The 12,039-nt window shown below is 46.4% G+C and overlaps 1 protein-coding gene across 2 annotated transcripts in view; it reads left to right on the top strand.

The window, feature by feature from the left end:
• Positions 1 to 623: 623 nt before the first annotated feature.
• Positions 624 to 12,039, top strand: part of GALNT13 (polypeptide N-acetylgalactosaminyltransferase 13) — a 419,256-nt gene continuing 407,840 nt past the window's right edge. For both annotated transcript variants that reach the window (XM_061608760.1, XM_061608762.1), the window contains exon 1: positions 624 to 914. The gene's annotated coding sequence lies outside the window, so the exon portion shown is untranslated. The remainder of the gene's footprint in view (positions 915 to 12,039) is intronic.

Here is a 12,039-nt window from a genome sequence, read left to right as displayed (position 1 = left end):
AGCGTTTCTGAGTTCAGGACTATAAGTTTTGTAAGGTTTTGTTTTGAAATGAGCTTATGGGAAGCATCAGAATGGCATGGGGGGTATTTTCAATTTAACATTGCGGAATATGAAAAATGTACGCTGGCTATAATATACAGCCACTCTTGTGGCTGTATAATACGTCTCGTTGCAATCCTACTAATGATTCTCATCCCAATAAGGAAGCACGTCCCTTCGCTTTCCATGAGGCTGAATTTCAAGCATACATATTAGAACAGCAGCTTCACTGGCCTTGGGGTCCAATCATCGTGGGAATCCCTCCGCCCCCCCCCCCGGTTTTTGGTTGCCTCTGGGGAAGAGATTGGATGGGTGAGTAAAGGCGGCTCAAGAAGCAGAAGGGCGAGCTGGTTACGTAAACAGACCTAGCAGCCCGAGGAAGAAAGCTCTCCAGGCAGCTTTGCTGGTGGAGGCACGGGGGAGGAGGGGCCAAGCCGCTGCTTCGCGAACCGATTTGCCGCCTCCATTCGGCGTGCGGTGGAGGGAGAAGAGGACCAGTTACGTAAAGACTACAATCCAGCTCGAGCCCAGCCTCCGACAGCCTCCTATAGGAAGAGCCGGGATGGGGGGGGCGTGACCTAGCTGCCTTTACCGCGGCCGCTGCTTATCGTTATTATTATTGGTACCACCACCGAGAGACTCTAAGGTGGTAACGGCGCGCTCCCTCCTCCACTGCCATCCCGGAGGAGGAAAAACAGGAGTCTGCGAGATGAAGAAGCCTCCTTTGGCCTCGGGAAGACCAGCGCGCGGGTTTTTCCTCTGGCAAGCGTGACCTTTTGAATTGGGGGGGGAATTCTTTTTGGTAGGGGGAGGGGGAAACCAGCTTCAAATCTTTCCTCAGAGGACCGGTAGGAAGGCGAGCTGTCTCTTCGCAGGTGAGCCGCAGCGCAAGAAGGGCGGGTGGGAGGGAGGGAGGGAGGGAGGGAGAGAGAGAGAAGGAGGTTAGCACGGCGCTGGCTGGGCTAGTTCTTTAACGAGACGGGGGAGGGGGATTTAGACTCGGGCAGGGGCGCTGAAGGTGCAGCGCGCGCGAGAGGGACGCTCGCAACTTTGGGCAGCGCTTCTTCTGTTGGACTCGCGGCTGCTTTCTGGGGAGGGCGCGAGTCCAGGCTGTGAGTGGCGCGCGGTGGAGGTCGGGCTCCGGGGTTTGTTTGCAGAGGGTCGCAGGGACGCGGCGGCAGCGGCAACTTTCCTCACGGTTTCTTGAGCAACGCGTGTGGGAAGCTTCCACGTTTTATTGCCGTGGGGGGCTGTACGTGTCTATAGCTATTCCTAAGAGAACCGGCTGTGTTTTGTGAGGAGCTTCCACTTTTAGAGTTCAGGGAATACATATTATTCTGCTTGCTGGTACCCAGAAAAGCATCTCTCTCAATGGAGGACTCCCTGGTTGAGGGCTCCCTGTCAGTTAGGCTCGGCACGTTGGGTTTCCTTGACCCGAAAGGATCAGGACGTCTGTTTCCAGACACAGCGAAGGATGGGACTCAGTGTTGTGTGTGTGTGAGGATTATGCTGTGTACGATATAGTAGAAAGGTGACCGGGAAACCTGATTTTCCTCTTCTCATTGCAAGACGGTGAGGGGCAAAGCTCTGTGGATACTGTGCTTCCTAGAGGAGAACGCTGTGGCGTGAGCTGCCTGCCGCTGTGCTTCTTGGCTGCAGGTCATAGGTTTAAGATGATGTGGCTGGCTGTGGGGAGCAAGGAAGGCTTAATCCTTATCTCTCCCCCCCCCCGCTGCGGGAGTGAAGGAATTAGTAACTCCAAGGAATTTAGTGTGAAGGAATCTTGTGATTCCAAAAGGATATATCTTAAGGACCCGTTCAGATCAACGCTCCTCTTTAATGAAGAACAGGAAGATACAGAGAGTTAGTAAATGATCCAGACTAAGGACCTGCCCTGCATTTAATGTGAGGAATGAGTCCTGCATGCTGTTTTTAATGTCAGCCTTGGGATGTGTGGAAGAGTGCCTTTGAGTTTGGGTAAACGTGTCTTCCCCCTTATTAATGGAGAGCCACCACTGGCCTTTATGCATATGGGATCAGGTGTAGAATTTTCAGGTTAGAAGATGTTCTTCCACATGTAGAGGCTTGAGCTATAGCGCTTTTTCATTTGCAGAAATTAACCCTTTGGGTTGGCTTTGTAGTGAAATATTTTGTGTACTGTTTCTTCTCTGCTTTCTGTTATGTGACAAAACAAGGAGGCACTGGCTTTACCTCCTATTTTTTGAGGGGAGAATGCCCCATTTGGGGGAGAAAGGTAAAGTAGAGGTTCTCTTTGAAATAAAAATAAAAATACCTGTGATTGAAGCAAAATCTTAGCCTAGAACATAATTCCATTTGGAAATATGGCTCTGTACATAGCCTAGATGGTTTGTACGCATATGCATCCTAATCCATTCTTCACAGATACACCCAAATCCCAATGGGGCAATCTACTTCTAAGTAAGTGTGTTCGGGATTACATTCAGATTCTATGCATGCTTAGTTGGAGCTGACTGCAATACTGTGTATCCTTCCTTCAGAGTGACCTCCAATAAACTCTGTGGGATTCACCCCTGAGCAAATGTGCAAAAATATGGCTATGTTGCAATCCAGTATACAGTTTCCCAGAAGTACGCCTTTCCAAACCTCAGGTAGATGGTAGAGGCACTTCAAAGTCATGGTAGGTGGTACAGATTGTCTAAGTGAGCCTTTAGAAATAAGATACATAGCAAGTTTTTTCAAAAATCAATGATCTGAAACCATATTTGGCTGAAGGTAAAGTATTCACCTAGTAGCAATAGTTTGGGACATGCACCATTCAGACTTGCAGGCAGCTGGGGAAGCCTTTTCATTAAGTTATTTGGACCACATACTAGCCAGTTTTTTCACAAAAGGAAAAAAAAGCTTGTGATACTACTTCCTGAAAATTGATTGTAAAGCAGAATCAAGCTGACTGATGTGTTGCTTGGATATTATTGTAGAATACTGATTTTACTACTATTACTTTACTGTTTTTTAAAAAAACCCTTTCATTTTGACTGGATTTCTTTTTAAGAATAAGTATTTGTGCCATAGGCAGGTGCTAAAATCAAATAATTCTGTGAATGTTGGATAGCAAATCTGGGTTTGTATCTGAATACTGAGTCTATCATTAGTTTTAAATATAGGTGGCATACTAATAAAACGGAGTATCTGGTCTTGGAAAAGAGGCATGAGAAGAGCCCAAACAGAAACTGCTACCCTATAGCAGAATAAAGGTGAAAATGAGAATATAGCCATATGTCATGTGCAGTTCTGTTCAACACACAATTTCACATGTATTAAATCTCCCGAGGAAATCTCCTCACAATCCATGCAAGGTAAGCTTTTCTGGGTTGACTGACTGTGAGTATGGTGTACTCCATAGGCTTGATTTGTGGTCTTTATGCTCCCAAGGCAGTTTTTTTTGCCAAGGTTGGCCCTACAATTAGAGTGAGGTGGCTGCTTCAGGAGCTTTATTTTGGATGTCAGGAAAAGGCTGCAAATGGTTTGCCATTTAATTATTAATGTATTTTTACTGCCTAGGAGGGAGAGGGTACACTTGTGGGATTTTCTGCCATAGCTGCCAAAATAACTTGCGTGGCCTTGGGTACTGTGCACCTTGACTTGGGGAGAAGGGTGTCATTTGCTGTTCAACCTCAGACAGCAAAATGTATTTAATATATATTAAAGGTGGGAGTGCTGTAGAATTAAGTGGCTGTTATTCCAGGCTAACAGATAATGCATGGTTTGTCTGTTTTTTATAATTTATTACTAGTTTTTTAATTTTCTTACATTGATCTTCCATCATGGAACCCATGGTGGTATACTGTACATGTGGTTCCCAGGCAATCACCCATCAAGGCACTGACTAGACCAAGCTTGGCTTCAGCAAGGTGGTGGTTTCATGCCCCCTTCAGATCAAAGGATATGAAGTTTACTGGATGAGAACTAGCGGAGCACAATGATTTTGTATTTAAGGTATTTCACATAGCCATAGTCTACCTTTAGGACAGGGAGCGAGATAATAATAATAATAATAAATTTTATTTTTCAGTCGCCTATCTGTCCGGGTTAGGGACACTCTAGGCGACGTACAACAAAATTAAAAACAATACATATAAATATCAGCATAACCAAATTTAAGCTAAAAAACCATCCTTCAGTTCATAATAAAATAAAATTAATCTGTCCCAATCTGGTAGGCCTGCCTGAATAGCCAGGTCTTTAAGGCTCGGCGAAAGCTGGACAAGGAGGGAGCATGTCTGAGATCAAAAGAGAGGGAGTTCCAAAGGGTGGGGGCCACAATAGAAAATGCCCTTTCTCTGGTCCGTACCAGCCTAGCTCTTCTCACCGGTGGGACCGAGAGAAGGTCTTGCGAGGCTGATCTCATCAGGCGGCATAATTGATTATTCTGGAGGCGTTCCTTCAGATCTACTGGGCCGAAACCGTATAGGGTTTTAAAGGTCAACACCAACACGTTGAATTGGGCCCGGTAAACAACTGGTAGCCAGTGAAGATCTAATAACACTGGGGTGATATGATCCTAGCGGCGACTATGCTTAATCAAGTGTGCCGCCGCATTTTGTACCAGCTGTAATTTCCGGACCGTTTTCAAGGGTAACCCCACGTAGAGCGCATTGCAGTCTAAGTGAGAGGAGACCAGGGCATGTATCACTTGGGGAAGCAGATGAACAGGAAGGTAGGGTCGCAGTCTCTGTATCAGATGTAATTGATACCAAGCGGCCCGGCTCACTGCCGAGACCTGAGCCTCCATGGATAGCTGGGAGTCAAGAATGACCCCAAGACTGCGGACCTGGTCCTTCAGGGGTAAACTCACCCCATTAAGTGTCAGGTCAGTAATTCCTAACCTTCTTTTATCTTCCACAAGTAACACCTCAGTCTTATCGGGGTTCAGCTTCAGCCTATTCTCTCCCATCCATCCACTTACGGATTCCAGGCACTTGGACATGGTGTTCACAGCCAACTCCGGTAAGGACTTAAATGAGAGATAGAGCTGAGTGTCATCTGCATATTGCTGACACTGCAACCCAAAACTCCTGATGATGGCCCCCAGCGGTTTCACATAGATGTTGAATAGCATGGGAGAGAGGATAGAACCCTGTGGCACTCCACAATGAAGAGGCCAAGGGTCTGAAACCTCATCTCCCAATGCCACCCATTGCTGCCTATCCGAGAGATAGGAATGGAACCACTGCAAAACAGTGCCTCCTATTCCTAATCCCTCTAGGCAATTTAAAAGGATACCGTGGACAACGGTATCGAAAGCCGCTGAGAGGTCCAGGAGGACAAGGAAGGTGTATTCATCTCTATCCAATGCCCTCCTCATATCATCTACCAGAGCGACCAAGGCTGTTTCCGTTCCATGACCAGTCCTGAAACCCGATTGGAATGGATCTAAATAATCCGTTTCCTCCAAGTGTGTCTGTAACTGCGCAGCCACCACCCTCTCAATCACCTTGCCCAAGAATGGTAAGTTAGAGACTGGGTGAAAGTTGTTTAGCTCTTGGGGATCCAAGGACGGTTTTTTTAGGATGGGCTTTATAACTGCTTCCTTGAGGGCTGATGGCATTGCACCCTCTTGCAATGATGCATTCACCACCGCCTTGATCCCTTCGTTCAGTCTCTCTTTACAGCTCATAATGAGCCATGAAGGGCAAGGATCAACCAGACAGGTGGTTGGCTTCACAGTACCGAGCACCTTGTCCACTTCCTCAGAGAGAAGAGGCTGAAACCGATCCCAACAGACCGGAATGCAACTGGCCGACTCTGGCCCACTTCCTGTCTCCACGGCGAGCGGAAGCATGCTCTTCAGGCGCTCGATTTTATCAGCAAAGTGTTTAGCAAAGGTATCACAGGAGGTTTTAGAATGTTCCATGGGTTCCTGAGCAACTGGACCGACCAGGCTTCGGACCACTTGGAACAGTCTCCTGGGACAGCACTCTGCGGACGCAATAGAGGCAGCAAAGAAATCTCTCTTTGCTGCCTTTGTTGCCACTTGGTAGGCAGCTATTGCTGCTCTAACCCGTGTCCGATCATCTTCAGTGCGAACTTTCCACCACCGGCGCTCAAGTCGTCTCACCTCCTGTCTCAGACCCCGCAACCGTGGCGTATACCAGGGTGCTGTCTGAGTTCTATTTAGGGGGAGAGGACGTTTCGGAGCCACCCGGTCCACTGCCCTAGTGATCTCCTTATTCCACTCCATCACCAGAGATTCGACCGGGCGCCCTTCAGTCAGTTCCATATCACCCAGTGCATTCAGGAATCCATTGGGCTCCATCAGGCATCTGGGGCGGACCATCGTAATAGGTCCTTGTCCCCTGCGGAGGGCATGTGGCATCGAGAGATCTATATTCACCAGATAGTGATCTGACCATGACATGGGGTTAGAAGAAATCGCCCCCATTTTCAGAGCACTTTCCTCTGCTCCCGAGACAAACACAAGGTCGAGAGCATGACCGGCTACATGGGTAGGCCCTATATTACTAAGATGCAGATCCCAAGAAGTCATGGTTTCCATGAAATCCCGAGGGGCTCCTGTGAGGACAGCCTCGGCGGGTACGTTGAAATCCCCCATCACCACAAGCTTGGGGGAGAGCAACCGCACGCCCGAGATCACCTCGAGCACCTCAGTCAGGGATTCTGCTGTGCAGCGGGGTGGGCGGTACACAAGTAGAATCCCTAAGCTGCCCTTTGGGCCCAGCCCCCAGTACATGCAATCAACAAACTTGGTCTCGTGGAGAGGGGGTCTGGTGAAACACAAAGATTCCCGATAGATGACTGCCACTCCCCCTCCCCGCCTACCAATCCTCGGCTGCTGTGCATATCGGAAACCGGCCGGACACATGGCCCCAAGTATAGGAGCTGAGGCCTCATCCAGCCAGGTCTCCGTAATACACACCAAGTCTGCGTTCTCATCCAGGATCATATCGTGGATGAGTGATGTTTTCTGTACCACAGACCTGGCGTTACACAACAGCAGTCGAAGATTGGATGGAGTTCTGCCTACCCCAGTTATCTTCTGGTGGTAAACAGGCCCGGAACAAGGGATGGATATTAAGCATCTATCCCTGGTTCCCCGATGCCGGTTTGGCCTGCTACCCGCGCCTCTCCAGAATCTGCCGCCTAGCCTCTGAATATTGTGGCTCTCCACCCCTCCCATGGGCTTGATCCATCATTGCCATCACGGCAGCTTTGGTCTGAGTTCTAGAAAGTTTCAAAAGAAGGTTAATGACACAGGAATTATTATTATTATTAATTATTATTAAATTTTATTTCTGCATCGCCTATCTGGCCGAGTTAACGGCCACTCTAGGCAATTTACATAAAATATCTAAAATACAACATATAAATACAATTAATACAACTTCTAAGTATCCAAGCCCTCCCATAACTTAAAATAAAACTAGGTTACCCAGGAGTCCCGTAAGCCCGCCTAAATAGCCAGGTTTTCAATTCTCGATGAAAACCTGCTAGGGAGGGGGCATGGCGAAGGTCATAGGGTAGAGAATTCCAGAGGGTGGGGGCCACAACCGAAAATGCCCTCTCTCTGGTCCGCACCAGCCTAGTTGTTTTAACTGGTGGGACCGAGAGAAGGTCTTGTGAGGCTGATCTCGTCAGGTGGCATATTTGGTGATGCTGGAGGCGCTCTTTAAGATAAACTGGGCCAAAACCGTGTAGGGCTTTAAAGGTTAACATCAACACCTTGAATTGGGCCCGGTAAACAACTGGTAACCAGTGCAGACCTTCTAGCACTGGAGTGATATGATCACGGCGACGGCTGTTTTTAGTCAAACGTGCCGCTGCATTCTGTACCAGCTGTAGTTTCCGGACCGTTTTCAAGGGTAACCCAACGTAGAGCGCATTACAGTAGTCTAAGCGAGAGGAGACCAGGGCATGCACCACCCGTGGGAGCAGATGGACAGGAAGGTAGGGTCACAGCCTCTGTATTAGATGTAATTGATACCAAGCTGCCCGGCTCACTGCCACAACCTGAGCCTCCATGGACAGCTGGGAGTCAAGAATGACCCCGAGGCTGCGGACCTGGTCCTTCAGGGGCAGTCTTACCCCATCAAACACCAGGTCAATATCTCCTAACCTTCTTTTGTCTCCCACAAGCAGTACCTCGATCTTGTCGGGATTCAGCTTCAGTCTATTACCTCCCATCCATTCACTTACGGACTTCAGGCACTTGGAAATAGTATCCACAGCCAACTCAGGTGAGGACTTAAATGAGAGATAGAGCTGAGTGTCATCCGCATATTGGTGACACTGCAACCCAAATCTCCTGATGATGGCCCCCAGCGGCTTTACATAGATGTTAAATAGCATGGGAGAGAGGATAGAACCCTGTGGCACACCACAATTGTGAGGCCAAGGGTCTGAAACCTCATCTCCCAATGCCACTCGTTGGTGCCTGTCCGAGAGATAGGAACGGAACCACCGTAAAACAGTGCCTCCTATTCCTATTCCCTCCAGGCGATCCAAAAGGATACCGTGGTCGACGGTATCGAAAGCCGCTGAGAGATCCAGGAGGACGAGGAATGCATGTTTTCCCCTATCCAACGCCCTCCTCAAATCATCCACCAGAGCGACCAAGGCTGTTTCAGTTCCATATCCAGTCCTGAAGCCCGATTGGAATGGATCTAAATAGTCTGCTTCATCCAAGTGTGTCTGTAGCTGTTTGGCCACCACTCGCTCGATCACCTTGCCCAAAAATGGTAGATTAGAGACTGGGCGGATTGTGGAATGCATTGTGGAATGCATAGCATAGAAGCAATGCCTAGATAGAGGAGAGATTGTACACAGTGTCTTGTTCTTTGAAGGCAAGATGCTAAATCATAATCTTTGTATGTCCTTTGAAATGAAACATTCTGGCTGAAATCCTAATGCTGAAGTAAGTAACACTGATTTCATTGGGACTTATTTCCAAGTAAACATGCTTAGGCCTGCACTGCATGTTATCACTTTGTTTCTTTTATATAAATGATCCATAAACTAAAGATTTCTAACAGAATTCTAGGTGCAGAAGATTGCCATCTGTGAATGAAAACTACTGGTATTCATATTTTCAAAACTGGAATTGGCCATTGTGTGTTTCTCCATCCCAGTAGTTCTCTCATAGCATTCAGGAAAGCCTCATCTGTTAGGTCTATCAGTTATTTTCAAACTCCACCTTAAAGTAGATACTAATGCAGACTTTATGGTTGTAATACCAAGCCAGTCTGCAGCCTGATGGAAGAGTTCCAAAGAACTCAAAATTCAATTTCGTGGCATTTTAGTTCTTAATAAGGGTGTTGCCCTAGTATGGATTTTGTCCTCTTTGAAAGGTCTCTCCCATCTACATACAAAGGACATTATTTAAGGTTTTCCTTCTCCTATATTGGTTTTTGCTGGTAATTAACATCTCAGAAATGCAGCCTTAATATATTGATGCTGACAGAATCAAATCCCGTTATATTTAATTGGATTTACTCTCAGGTACTGTAAGGGTGAGGAGGATCACATCTGGGAATATCTTAAGTGTATGCTTAGATACTAAAACCTTTGCTTCTTAGCCTTAGACCATCTTACATGTAAACTTGAAACATCAAGTAAAGTATGAATGCAGGATATAAGAATAATACGAAGCAGGGAACTGGGACTGGCCATCCTTTCCTGAGTGATGTGAAGCCTTTTGGATTAGCCATTCAGTAGGTATAACTCATAAGCCTTTCCACAGGTAATTGGGGAGTGTCTTCTTTACATCTTGCCACCATCATAAATTTAATTCACTAATAGGCAAAAAACCTTGTGGTTTAAGAATGTGCCTATAGCCCACAGATATTTCTATCAAACTTTAAAAAACAGGGAAATGGGGAAGCTATAGTGAATGCACCAGGGGAGCAGGAGACCTGACCTCTCTGAGATACTGGACTGCACTGCAAATTTGTCAAAATGCAAATACAATTTGGGTTGGTCTTTCACAGTCCAAACCACTTGATGTGTAGCTTTCAAGAATTTGGTAACATATGCCTCTGAGCATACGGTGAGTGTTGGCAACACCTGCTATCTCCAAAGATAGAGAATTATATTTTTGTATGTTTGTTGGTGTTCTTCTTACTTTGCTTCTTTCCTGTGTTACTAATGTTTCTACAGAGAATCTAAACTAGAAAATTTTATTTCCCTCATTATTCATCCTAGAAATCTGTGTCAAATTTATTTTTATTAATTTCAAAGCCTTTTTATTCGTCAATGTCATATGATGGTGAAGATAGCCTTTTGTGTTTCAAATTGGAGGTTATGTTCTATTTCTGTGTTGGGTGCATTAACAGTTGAATCTGAAACTGCAGTTTGATGTAAAATGAGACTGATTACAATATGTTGCTGCTTCAGCAATGACTCTTAGCTGTTGGAAAAAAGAGAATGCATGTTTTCATCCTGCTATGTTTAAACCACTTTATTTAAGACAAGGTGGGCAGAGTCAATTAAAAACATAGAGCACACCTAGCATTTTGCTAGAATATATTTCACCTCCCACTGTTTTATCTTGTGCAAATTGAGACACTCCTGAGGTCCACTGGAGACTATGCTGCAGAAGTCAGTGCCATTATGTTTGGAGTTTTTTAGTGCAAAGTGTTGCTGAACTTCACATATTCACAGAAATAGAAAGAAAAGAAAATGATTTCCTATAGGAAGCTTCACTAAAATTGCAAAGGAAATCAGACATATTTAAAGTGACCATCTGAACTATATCAACCGTCTTAATAATGTTGCTTCCTCCCTGCTAAAACAAGTTCAGCACAGCACATGTCTTCTTTTTATTATTTGGGCTGAGTGCAGGTGTTGCCACCACTCACCATATGCTCAGAGGCACATGTTACCAAGCTACACAGGTTGGACTGTGAAAGACCAACCCAAATTGTGTTTGTATCTTGACAACTTTGTAGGGCAGTCCAATATCTGAGAGAGGAGGTCAGGTCTCCTGCTCCCCTGGTGCATTCACTATAGCTGCCCAATTTCCCTGCTTTTTAAAGTTCGATAGAAATATCTGTGGGCTATAGGTACATTCTTAAATCACAAGGTTTTTTGTGTATTAGTGAATTTCTCTGCTTTTTAATCTGGGAGGTAAGAAATGGGATCGTGTCCAAGTTTGCTGAGAATGGATTGATCATTTGCATGCTTATTGAGTTCAGTGGGATTTACTCCCCTGCAATCATGCTTAGGATAGGTAAAACTGACCGGGGGGGGGAGGGGGAGGGCAAAGAGGAAGGAGCGTATTGCAGGGGGGCGAAGGGGGAGGGGAGGGGAGGTTTGATAATTTGCATGCTTATAGAGTTCAATGGGATTTACTTCCATGCAATCATGCTTAAGATAGGTAAAACTGACCATGGGGAGGAGAAAGGGGAGGGGAAAGGGGAAGGAGGGTATTGGAAGGGGATGGGGATGGGGAGGGAGGAGCAAAGGAACGTGGAGGGGAGGGGCAAGAGGGGGGGATAGGAGGGAGATGGGAGGGTGGGTTTAATTATTTGCATACATTTTGAGTTCAATAGGATTTATTTCTGTGCGATCATGTTTGAAAATGGAAATGGACTGCCTTCAAGTAGATCCTGACTTATGTTGACCCTATGAATAGGGTTTTCATGGTAAACAGTATTCAGAGGTGGTTTTACCATTGCCTTCCTCTGAGGCTGAGAGGCAGTGACTGGCCCAAGGCGACCCAATGAGCTTCCTGGCTTTGTGGGTTCAACCCTTCGTCTCCCACGTCATAGTCCAACAGTGACCTGGGGGAGGGGCAGGGAGGGAAGGGGAAGGAGATTGGGTGGCAGGCACTGGGCAGAGGGGAAGCCCCTTTCCAAAAGGAAAACACTGTGAACAGTATAATTGCTTTTCAGTGTTTCCCCCACCTTTTTATTCTACAGCAGGCACATGTAGCCTCCCACCCAGATTTAAACCAAAGCTGTCCCTGGCCACATCCACATCAGGGCTTTATTTCACTTTGGA

Source organism: Rhineura floridana, chromosome 2, assembly GCF_030035675.1.
Source record: "Rhineura floridana isolate rRhiFlo1 chromosome 2, rRhiFlo1.hap2, whole genome shotgun sequence".
Classification (NCBI taxonomy): Eukaryota; Metazoa; Chordata; class Lepidosauria; order Squamata; family Rhineuridae; genus Rhineura; species Rhineura floridana.
This window is presented reverse-complemented; position numbering and strand designations above follow the sequence as displayed.